Source organism: Engystomops pustulosus, chromosome 4 (assembly GCF_040894005.1).
Source record: "Engystomops pustulosus chromosome 4, aEngPut4.maternal, whole genome shotgun sequence".
Lineage (NCBI taxonomy): Eukaryota > Metazoa > Chordata > Amphibia > Anura > Leptodactylidae > Engystomops > Engystomops pustulosus.
Genome location: NC_092414.1, coordinates 52770116 through 52781623, shown reverse-complemented (window position 1 = coordinate 52781623; position 11508 = coordinate 52770116). Strand labels below are relative to the sequence as shown.

The 11508-nt window shown below is 37.1% G+C and overlaps 1 long non-coding RNA gene across 3 annotated transcripts; it reads right to left on the bottom strand.

The window, feature by feature from the left end:
* Window positions 1-383: 383 nt before the first annotated feature.
* Window positions 384-11214, bottom strand: LOC140126443 (uncharacterized). 3 transcript variants are annotated; one of them, XR_011854833.1, is made up of 4 exons: window positions 10795-11214; window positions 10389-10492; window positions 5349-5400; window positions 384-4092 (listed from the first exon to the last, which is right to left on the bottom strand). It is a non-coding gene; the product is annotated as an uncharacterized lncRNA (long non-coding RNA). The 3 variants fall into 3 exon arrangements; XR_011854832.1 differs by lacking the exon at window positions 10389-10492 and having other exon boundaries at window positions 5345-5400; XR_011854831.1 differs by lacking the exon at window positions 10389-10492.
* Window positions 11215-11508: the final 294 nt, after the last annotated feature.

The following is an 11508-nucleotide window of genomic DNA, read 5'->3' as shown; positions in this document are numbered from 1 at the left end:
GGCAATCACTCAAAGTGATATGAATTTTACAGGAAGAGTAAATATATAAAACTTAAACTAAAAATGCACATACTGTAGAAATTTATTACATGGACTTGGCACTTCAAGGTCCCTTTGTCAATAGAAATGAGAGGTCTTGATTTATTTATATACTAGTCAAAGTCTTCAATAAACATTTGCTCAGCTCTCAAAGATTTAGGCTAAAAGGTCACATTAAATTTAAAACTGAGACCAGATACTTGCCTTGTCTGTGCTTAACATTCAACCTGCAGAATGGAAAAATACCACTTAATTACATGGTTCGTTTTGTAATATAAATATTTTTTTTTATAGTTTTTCATATGATAAAAGACTCAATGGCATACCAAGTAGCTCCAAGAGTATTAAGCCAAAAAAGGAAATATTTATTGACACATGTATAGGCAAGATAACAATCCTTCTATAATTACACAGGTACAGTAAAATGAAGAGAACAACAATTACAACCGGTAATTACTACAAATGACTGGTGGCAACAAGGAGTTGAATATCAGATGTTAAGTTAAGTTATGGACAACAACTCACAAATCAAAGAAGATTCAGGCTCATATTCAGGCTAAAGTGTTAAATGGTCAAAGAAAACAAACAAATGGGGTTGAAGGAGAGGGATCTTTGAAAGTCTATCAATGGGGTACGTATATTTAAGAGTTGGGCATGTCTGTTCTGCGGACTAGTTCTTCTTGCCTAAAGAAATTATTAATTTTAGTTAAACATTGTGTTAAAGATGGGTTTTTTTTTATCTAACCATGTATCAGCAATTTAGTAGTATTACCCATAATCTCATAAGACTTCTCTTGGAGGGGTTTTTTAAGTCGCCAGAATTCTCGGAATGGGCGAATTTTACTACAAGACCAAAAGACACCTCCAAAATGTGCCTTGTGGAAGAAGATCCATTTGCAAAAAGGGTTTAGGTGTTCTATGTGACCTGTTGATAATTCTATATACATTTTTGGACCCTTATGCAACTTGAAAAGAAATGTTTGTTTTTCTGGCAACATCTTCTAGTGACATCTCAGGATGTGCAGGTAATAACCAGCTCTTGTTCCAAGAGAAGGTTTAACAAGGGAATGAGAAACAGGTATTTTGGTGTAGAGTAATGAAATTAGACCCTATGGTACCTATGGTAGAGGATGTTTAAGGGAAATAGCTTCTAACCAGGTAAGCTGAGTAGTAGAAATATCTTTAGTGCTAAGCTGATGGCAAAATGTTGTACATTTCTATGCTATGTAAAAAATGTCTGCTCTGAAAAAGCATGGAGATTCTGTGCTGGATATCCCCTAGATCCAAGACAATGGCCCACATTTATTAAAGCCCCTGCACCATTTCTTTGTGCAAACTGCTAGCACATTTATTTATAAAGTGTCTGTGAATGTCTAAAAGGTGTTGGGCAGGATGGTCCCATAAAGAAGGATCAGACCCAGAAGTAACTGTCTTTGTGGTGTAAAGATAATGGAAGCAGCCTAACAGGCATTACATAACACCATTAACCCTCAACTTAGCATCTTGATAAGTAAATAGGAAAATGACCACATAGATAAAAAAGGGGTAAACCCAAATGCCCATAAAGTAAAAATATAAAGTATACAAACTTTTGATAAACTCTGCAGTAAGCAAATTAAGCAATTTTAACTTATTCTAATTAGCTTTATGCAGGTGTTTAGCTGACTGCTCTCCATTGGGCGTACTTCCTGGTAACCATGGGAAACCGTATAGAACAGCTAGAGATGACAGAAGGCTTGCTGGGAGTTGCTGTAGGAGAGGAGTGCAAGATAATAGGACCTTGAGTGATGTCACAAGCATGTGACTTGCTTCAGGTCATCCAATAACAAACATGCTGTCCTTATATGCATGCCCTCAGTGCTGCCCTTAGCTCATGTCACAACCAGGAAGTGCTGCTCAGGAATAGCTGAATATAATTTAATAAGATATCGTGATAGATATACCAGCCTGTATCCACAGCTAGGAAGAAGTCAGCCGCATGATACAGGTATAATTGGAATTGTTGTCAAAGGTACAATATATAGCATGCAATGCTCTATTAAAGTTCGGCTTGCCCTCCCTCTCACGCACAAAGCCAGCTTGTTCAGCACTGAGAAATATAGGTAGGACTAGTCTTGTAGCTAATACCTTAGCCCAAATTTTAATATCTGCATTCAGAAGAGATACTGGGTCATAGCTCGAAAATGTATTCCTTAGGATTAATAGAGATGATTGGTATATGAAGTTACTTTCTGAAGTCATTGCAACAGTTGTCAGGAGTGTAATGAGGGAAGATGTTATAAAGCAACTGGATATAAGCAAACCCAAATTTCAGGTTCAGGCTTCTGGTATATTGCCGGATTGGTGGCCATGCAGCCAATTTGGCAAATTGAAGCCTCTAGCTACTAGCAATAGCTGTGATTTGTAAGGGGGGGTCGATAACTGATTTAATGAGCCATTCACATTTTTGCTGTAGCAAGTAGTATATATCTTTGAGACAAGCATATGTCACTGGCAGGATCAACCTTGTAGCCATGTGAGCTGTGGGACAGGTTATGAAACAGCTATGGCTAGTAGCTAGGCACTTCAATATGTCCAGGTCACGCAGGATGGACCTTAAGGTTCAGGTCTGCTCATCTCTAAAAACAACTCTTAGCACACTTTGGTCTAATCTTTGAAAGGAGTAATGAACTGTAGAGTAATATGAATAATCTATAGACTATGGGTGCATGAATCTCCAGGCAACTATGAGGGATTTGTTGTTTAGGGCCTTATTGCTACTTGCCAGTGTTTTTGGTGTTTTGAGCAGATTTTCTACCAGAGGATTTGAAGTCAATTAAGATGACCCCCTGCCATTCTAATTCCTTCTGCAAAATTATTGACTTTGTAAAGCACATCTTTGACCCAGGGAACTTGGTTGAGGTTAGGGGCATATAGGTTAGATACAGTGACCTTGACACTACCAATGAAGCCTATGTTAAATAGGAACTGACCTTCGGAGTCTGGGTTTGTAAGGTGATGTTCAAAGTAAACATTCTTAGCAATAGATATGCTTATGCCTGTGGAGGAAGATGTATAACAACTACCTGGGCAAGTGTCAGGGGCCAGAGCTGCTGGGGGGCCAACATAAGGCTGTACATAAGCAATCCATAGGTGTGAGGGGTGCTGTATCTAAGAATAGGATGTGAGGGGGGCTTTATATAAAATAACCATGAGGGGTATTGCCCTTTCCGAAAATAAAAAGCCAATCAAATAAGATCTTGTGCTGGCGAAGGTGGTTGTAGAGGTGATTCTTGTTGAGGGTTGATGAAGCCAAATCCTTTTCCTCTTTCCCTATGGCTTCCTTCAGTAGCGGTCTCAATGCCCTTCAATGCCCGGTGAATCTGGTTGATTTTAATCCCTTCTGTGTGGAGCATATCTTCTTACTACGAATCCTGATCTTGCAGCACAGTGAATGCAGTGTTCACTCCTCTTAGTTGTGATTTGAATCCAGAATTGAATCCTGAGCTTCCTCAGGAGACATCACTCTATATAGCGTAACTTCATCTTGATGTCTGAAAGCTACTTGGGAACTGTTGACATCGACTGTGCCAGGGTCCTTTTCAGGAGAGGGATCACCAGATAACCCACTGCTTTCTGTGCCTCATTACTCAGCTGCCTCGTAGTCATACTGTAGTGCACAGCTGCCCGGAGGAATGGACGGCTTTTTGAGGAGGAATTTGTCCATGTCTCTCTGGTTATTCTTATGTCTCGGGGGAACTGGAGTGTTTTCCGACTTGTCTCACTTAAAGTTTCCCATCTGGAGCAGGGTTCAAAGCAAAACAGGCTAGCGTCTCTTGGCCACAGGAGCTCACAACATGTCGTGGTCAGGTCCTGCCCTAAATAGTTTGTTTTTTCAGATGAAATTTTAAGGTAATTGTAAGGTAATCTGCATATTCATACTACATCTACCCACAGATTTTCTTTTGAGAAACAACAAACTTCCGCTTTAAACCAACTGTCCTTTTGAAGAATATAATTCAAAGGTAGTCAGTAGAAAGTAGACATCCAGCTATAATGTCTTGTAGTTTTAATCTGAAAAACAAAAGACATTTGGATAAGCGATAGAAAACATGTCCTTTATGGCACATTCTTAGATTGAGTTGAAGTTATCAGTGGGGCGTCACAGTGTTCAATATTGGACCCACTTCTTTTAAATATCTTAATTAAAGTCCTCATAGAGGATTTATACTTGCAGATTATATTTAGCTCTGTAAACTAATTCATACAGAAAAGGATTTGTGGAGGCTAGAGCCCTGACCTAATAAACTGAAGTTATGGACAAGAGTCCTTATTCTATCAGTAATGTACCAGGATTTTGACAACACATTAAAGGTCCTATGATCCTTTCCGTGGTGCTTGTAATAACTAGTTCACACTTGAACAAGCTAATTTATTTTCTGTCAGTTCTGTCATCTGATATCCCTTTAATCTATCAATTTTGTGCTTTCTTTGCTCTCTCTGTTGTGGCCTTACTCGGGTGACTATTGTCATCTGCTCTGTCTTGTCTCTCTGTTTTCCACAGTTATCATCTTCTAGTTGTCTACTCACACCGAGGGTGGGCCGGGTAATAGGAAGGGACAGCTAGGAGGAGGATTAGTCTTAGGGCCCACTGTCTCTGTCTATGTGTCAGCTTTAGTCAGCTCCAGACCCTGCTTTACTATCCAAGATGTTTTTTTTAATTGTTTATTTTTTATTTTAACACTTGATTATAAATGGTACATATATCACAGAAAAAGATTTTCAGGTATGTTGTTTAGGAATCCATTTTATTTACTGGATCAAATAAAAGCATAGGAACAGAAAGGCTTGATTAAATTGACCAATTTTATCATCTTAAAAGGGTGCTCCCATTTCATCCAATTAACATTGTATGTTTGCATAATGAAATGTTATACAATTTTCCAATATTCTTTTTGTAACAATTCCTCACAATTTTCTAAATCTCTGTTTTCTGTCATTCTATAGAAAGTATCAAGTAAACAGAAATTTGCCCATGGCCATGTGATGTCACATGGGGGCAATGCTTGTAATAATCAAATAGTGTGCTTATTGTTAGTAAACACAGAAGCTTTCTAAAGAATGTTAGCAAGCAGCGTTCTAGAAAACTGATACAGAAATTTATTGGAAAAATTATACAACTTTACAACAAATGAAAGAATGTATTTGCTGAAAAGATATCACCCCTTTAACCTTGTTAAGACTGTCTCAAGTAAATCTAGCTCTACTGTATATACAGTAGCAAAACAAAAGTAAAAAGATTGCCATGCTTGAAGAGAAATATTACCTACAAGATAGTTATTAATGTTGGAATATTGCGCTTTTTTCATCCTGGCAATGTACCTAAGGCAAAAAAAATATACAAGTTTCAGTCTATTAATTATTGAAGTCAGAACACCTGCAGAAAACATTACATTGCCAGCAGTCTTGTGCATAATGTCTGTATCGACATGTCTGCATCATGATACAGTATCACTGGGTGTGGACCGAATTATTCTGCTGTTTAGGTTAAAACTAGCAGCCTAGTCCTGCAATTAAATATAAGACTACTTCACAGACAGGTGCCTGCACATCAATTCATGTAATTTAGTTTCAAACAAAAAAAAAATGATTATTTCAATATAAAGTGTTCTATAATCTAACTTCAAGGTGCAATTCCTAGTAAACAGTGTATAAATGTACTAACTTCACATAGGCACCAATAGCCTAAAACAGTGATGGTGAACCTTTTCGAGATCAAGTGCCCAAAATGTGACCCAAAACCAATAACTTTTCCCAAAGTGTCAACATGGCAGTAACATAACTGCCTGAGTGCCTTAATACCATTCAAAGACGTTAGGCCCCCTGAACAGGAAGAATCAAGGGGGGTCTGGAGCAAGTTCTCTAATAGCTCTAAAACAATCACACCTTCTCACTATTCCTACAGTCCCAGGCAGCTGAGATGGGTCTCTTTAAAATAACAAAGATTGTCTGAGACTGCAGGTTGCCGTGTCTGGCAAACTCTGTGCCTGGGAAACAGCCTGACTACCCACCGGGAGGTCTCTGAGTGCCACCCCTGGCACCAATGCCATAGGTTCGCCACCACTGGCCTAAAGGATACTAAGCATCAGGGATAAAGCGATGTCAACTGAAATTGATGTAATGCCATCCCATAGAACATGTAAATGACTAAGAACCTACCTAGTTGAAAAGTGTAGGATGCATTTGTGAACTGTTTATATGATTCTGCTATTTTATGTTTAAGTGATCAGTCAATAGGTTGGAGTTTTAATGGAATGGTTCACCGGTTTATCTTAAAGTATTTATTTTCTAGTATTTAGTTTAACAGATGTAAATGTTTAATGGAAGCAATTTAATTTCTGATACCTTTAGTTCACATTATGACATTTCTCCAAAGTTATAATTGATGGTGTACTAACACCTACATGCTCCTCCATATCTAGTTCCTAGGAACACTAGAGAAAAGAACTGGAATTCAAAGAACTCAGACAAGTCTTGTGACTTATTGGCATTAACTGTAAGGCTGTGCACATGGCCATACCAGTGGCTGTGATCTAGCCACAAAAATTGTGGCTAGCTCATGTCCCCATAGGGTCTATTGTGTAGGGTTATATTACGGTGAGCAAAATGTGTTTAACCGCACCATGATCGAGCCAGGTGCCTTTGGAGTTGCTGAAATGGGCAGTTTGTTCTATCCGCCCAGCAGATAAGGAGCACAAACATTTCTCTGCCTGGATTCCAGGAGAACATTACCTGGCTGATGTTGCCATGCTAACTGTAAAGTTTGGTGGAGGATTTGTCAAATTAAAGGGATACATAGTGATTTTAAAGGTTTGTTCACCAAAAAGCAGTCAAAGCAGCTGGTTGGTGTTGGGTCCAGACATCAGCCCCATAAAATAACATACAGAATTTATGAAATGATGGCATAAGCCCAATGTAAGGGTAATCCTTCAGCCATGATTCCATAGAGGTTTCCTCCATAGAGGGTTTATGTGGATATTTATATATCCATTTTAGAATAGTAGTTAAGTTTGTGTAAGATGAAACATGGTGATTACCAGTTTTAGTCTCACCCTGAAGGATATCACAATTGTAACTTTATCCTTGAGTAAAGGTCTTCAAAGCCAATTCCCCTTAAAAAGTACTGGCTCAGCTAGAATACTATTAGAGAACATGTTATAGCACTAACTATGTCATTTAGTATTTGACAGTACTATATAAATAAAAAATAACATTTCTGCCAATACTGTTTAAACACAGCTAAGAATAACATATCTTCTTGTGTAAAAAACGACAGTCTGCTTGGTTTGCTCAGCTTACACAGATTTCATTCTTATACAGTATTTGTGTTTTCATAGTTTCAGCTATAAAACATTGTGTTTTCAGCCTTTCTTGCATGATGGAAGAGATAATTATTCGAGTCTACCAAGGGTAAAGGTCAAGGGTACTACATTCAGGAATGTAGAGCTTGAAAAACAGGTCCTTTCTATATGAAAGTGTCAGCGCAACCAAAACTACAAATATTAATGGTACCTACATTTTAAAGGCTACCTTATCACAAATTTCATCTCTGAATTTACATATTTGTATTTTCTTAGAGGGTGATACGTCAGGCATGTGAAGTCCGACAAAAGTAGCAAATTCTACCCCCATCTAAACCTTAACCCATGCCTGCTCAGGACTGCAGTTTATTTGCACAAAAATTGTGCAATTTTACCACATTTGATGCCAAAATTGTGACTTTTTTATATGTCCACATTTGGATTTTAAAAATATATCAGGTGCAACACTGAAAAATTCTTGTGAATCTAGGTGAGTGGAAAAGTCACAAATTTTGTCAAATACAAGATTAAAAATATAATTATTACAAATATAAGATTAAAAAAAAAACGGAAAAGCCTTAGATAAATGTGTTTTAATACATGTGTTTAATACATTTGTGGAGGTTAAGAAATGTTTGAATAAAGTCTTCCATTCGATGCTGCCATCTTGAAAATGCTTCACCCATCCTTGGGATTTAATGTAAACTTTTATTACTGGTGCGCTGTCTTGGTATGAAAAGATAAATAGAGTGCATGTATATAAGAGTTTTACTCCATTTATTATTATTTCACAATTTATGCAGTTATTTAGGACATTACTACTGAAGTTGTAAAAGTATTCCAGGTCATAAAATCTTTAAATGAATGACTCATTGAACAAAAGATAAGGCATCTCTACTCCCACATGTGACAATGGAAAGGCAAGCATATTTGTTTTGTTTCTATGTTCTCTATCCGGCACGTGGAATAGGATGACATGAGTAACCTCTAACATAGACGCTACTACTCTTTTCAAATATGAAATCTCAAGGAGGCAAGGCTGCTCCTTGCTGTGTCCAGTTCTTTCTGGTACACTCTTACTACATCTAGAGCAGAGAAAGTCTACATATTTTTATCACCACTGTTCAATAAGTGGGGATAAAAAGTTGGTATGTTGATACTTACTGAACAGCCATTGTCTGTTGTAGAATTATATATTGAGAGATTTTTACAACTACTATACTATAGAGTTAAGATATGATATTTTAGATAAGGAATTTCATTGGTTGTCTCATAAAAGTTGGCTGTTTGCACAGCATTTTTCTGACAAGTTGTCTACTTGTAGTGAAAGCCAATCAGCAGAACTGGTCTGATCAAAAACTGGCAGTATATATCAGGCTTAATAACTTTTTTAATCTTTTAAAGGAAACCTACCACGCACACAACCCAAAAACGAAAACTACAATGCATATACAATCAACTCGCAAAAATGCAGTATACAGGATGTGTGGAACTCTCCCAGTAATTATCCGAAGCCAAAGAACATTTGAAGAGAGGAAAATACTCCACTAAATTAAAGTCATAAAAATATCACAATCTTTATTACAAATTCAATTAGGCAATAAAATACAATAATGACACAAATTAAACACCAAAATGGAGAATTAAAATATCCTACATAGGATACCACCCGCAGCAGGCAAAGGACCACCCCAAATTATAAGAGCCAACAAAAGTACACAACATAGGCTCCCACCTATACAGATGTCAATCATTGCATATATATATATATATATAATATATAATATAAATAAAGCGTATACGGGAGAAAGACTGGGATGTAAGTACAAAAATATCAAATAGCCACAAATTGTGATATACCACACTTACATCGCAGGTAGAATACAAGAAAAAATAATGAGTGGCTGGGGGGTCCAACATGAGACATGATACCCGACCAGGCCAGGCTAGTACATGATTATTATTCTTCTTTCCATCCAAACCTGCTATTACTCTAAAATTCCAGCAAAATTTCATATTGATAGCAAGATGGACAAAAGCTCACAGAAATGCCAAAATACAAAGAAGTGCAGACTCAGGCAGTAGAGAGCCCCTTTTGTCTCCAGTAACTACCTTATATCTCTCTAAAAATATATAAGTAATTCTAAACTCTGTATAGTCCTTCCTTAATAACTGAACAGATGAATGGAAATTACATTTATTGGAAATCAATTATTTGCCCCTATGTAGACTGCACATAAAGTATGGTGTATGAACATGTTCTCAGCCATGTTTTGAAATCACAGCGACATAGGAAAAAATCCAGTTCTTTCTGATGGGATTTAGTAATATTGGAGAAAAAATTAAAGAATAGTTATTTTTTGAAATGTTGCTGATGTAATGATGAGTGCAATATGATGAAATAAAGATGTATTATTATTAGAATAGAGTGATATGTAAAGCAGCATGTAACAAAGACCTGCATGTCTGTCTCTACTCAGGCTTGTGTCTTAAGGTAGGAACAGGGAGGTGTTTGTAAGATGCGTGTTCAGCTTTATGGAGAGCCTCCAAGCTGTTTCTGTCATCGTGAGGATCTGGTTTGAACTAGCGTAGCCTGCTTCCCTTTGTTTACTACAAACATAAGAAGCATGCCTGGCTCCTGCCCTATTTATTGTGCTCAGAAATAGCCTTTCACTTGTTCTTCACTTCTAGACAGCCTTACGGTATAGAATCAAAGTCAAGTGGCTCTTAAAATACAAGTGACAACAAACACAATTGTTATCTCACCTTTTGTCTTTAAAATCCACTGGAACAACCACTATAAGTGAGCATTGACTGATAGGATAACAGTGATTAAAGAGTAGTGTGTATTACAGAATAATGCTCTTTTGATGAAATATTGTGACCACCTCCGAACCTTTTCCACTGTGTCACAATGCTATTGGAAACAACTAGGACATTGCTGCAGAATTACATTTCCAAAGATTCCTTCAAATCGATCAGTAAATTCTAAACAACTTTACAATTTACCTCCTTATAAAGACCTCCATTAAGGTTTTTCATCGCACATCATAAAACTTCATGATATATCCTTGTTGTAAGGAAATTCAGTTATTCGATGTGACTACAAGATACTGAAAACAAATTAGAATGATATCCAGAGGGCAAAACTTGATGGCATGCTAAGTATATTAAAAGTGATAAGAATCTCTTGTAATACTGTATCAGTTGATCCTATATGAGACACAATTAGGACAGATTCTCTGATTCTGACCGAAGTCTTCAAGTTAATGTAAAAAGTTACATCCCTTTTCTTCATACAGTGAAAAAGTACTATTGATATAAAACCTGAAAACCCCTTTGCAATATGAAACAACCAGCAACATAGGGAAATGTTAATGAGAAGGCCATAGGCACATGGACTATAGACCATTACCTTCTGGGTCTTCTCCAAATCCAAGTATTTAGAGCTCTCCATCTTTGTCTTTTAAGGCCTTCTCCGTAGCTTGTAGGTACTGATAGCAGAGAACAAACGTAAATAAGTTCAGATGCGGTAAAAAAAAACGATCTTCATTCAAAAATATGGTCCAATGAATGTTCTAATTATCCTCCGCAGCAATTTCATTATCATTTATAGATATTTGTTCTGCCAGTTTCAGCCTTATCTGTAGTAGGATCAGACTATAGAAGGCCAAACGTAGACGTCTTACTTCAGTTGTTTCTAATAGGCCATAAACTTACTTCAGAACTAACATCAACTTATCCTTTTCTGTCAAGATCCATTTGGCTACCACTTCCCGATGGAGACTATTTGTATGCTTGTAAATGGGGTGTATATTATTTTCCCATGCTAGGACTTGTGCTGTTAATTTCTATAATCAAATTTTAGGTGTTTCCCTAAGCCATATTTGAAACCAAAGCTCATGTACATATATTTAAACTCCACCCCGTCCTTGCTTTATGCCTATGTATTTAATAAATGTATTGAAATTACCATAGGCTACATTATACGTTAGCATAAAATTAATGCTTGCCTTGTAAAGGCTGGTGGAAGAAATCTACAGCAAGCATTGCTCTTAGAAGGTCACCTGGCTCTTTACATATAGCTGTTTGGCCAATTGTGTGATGTGATGTACATTTTTGCAGACAT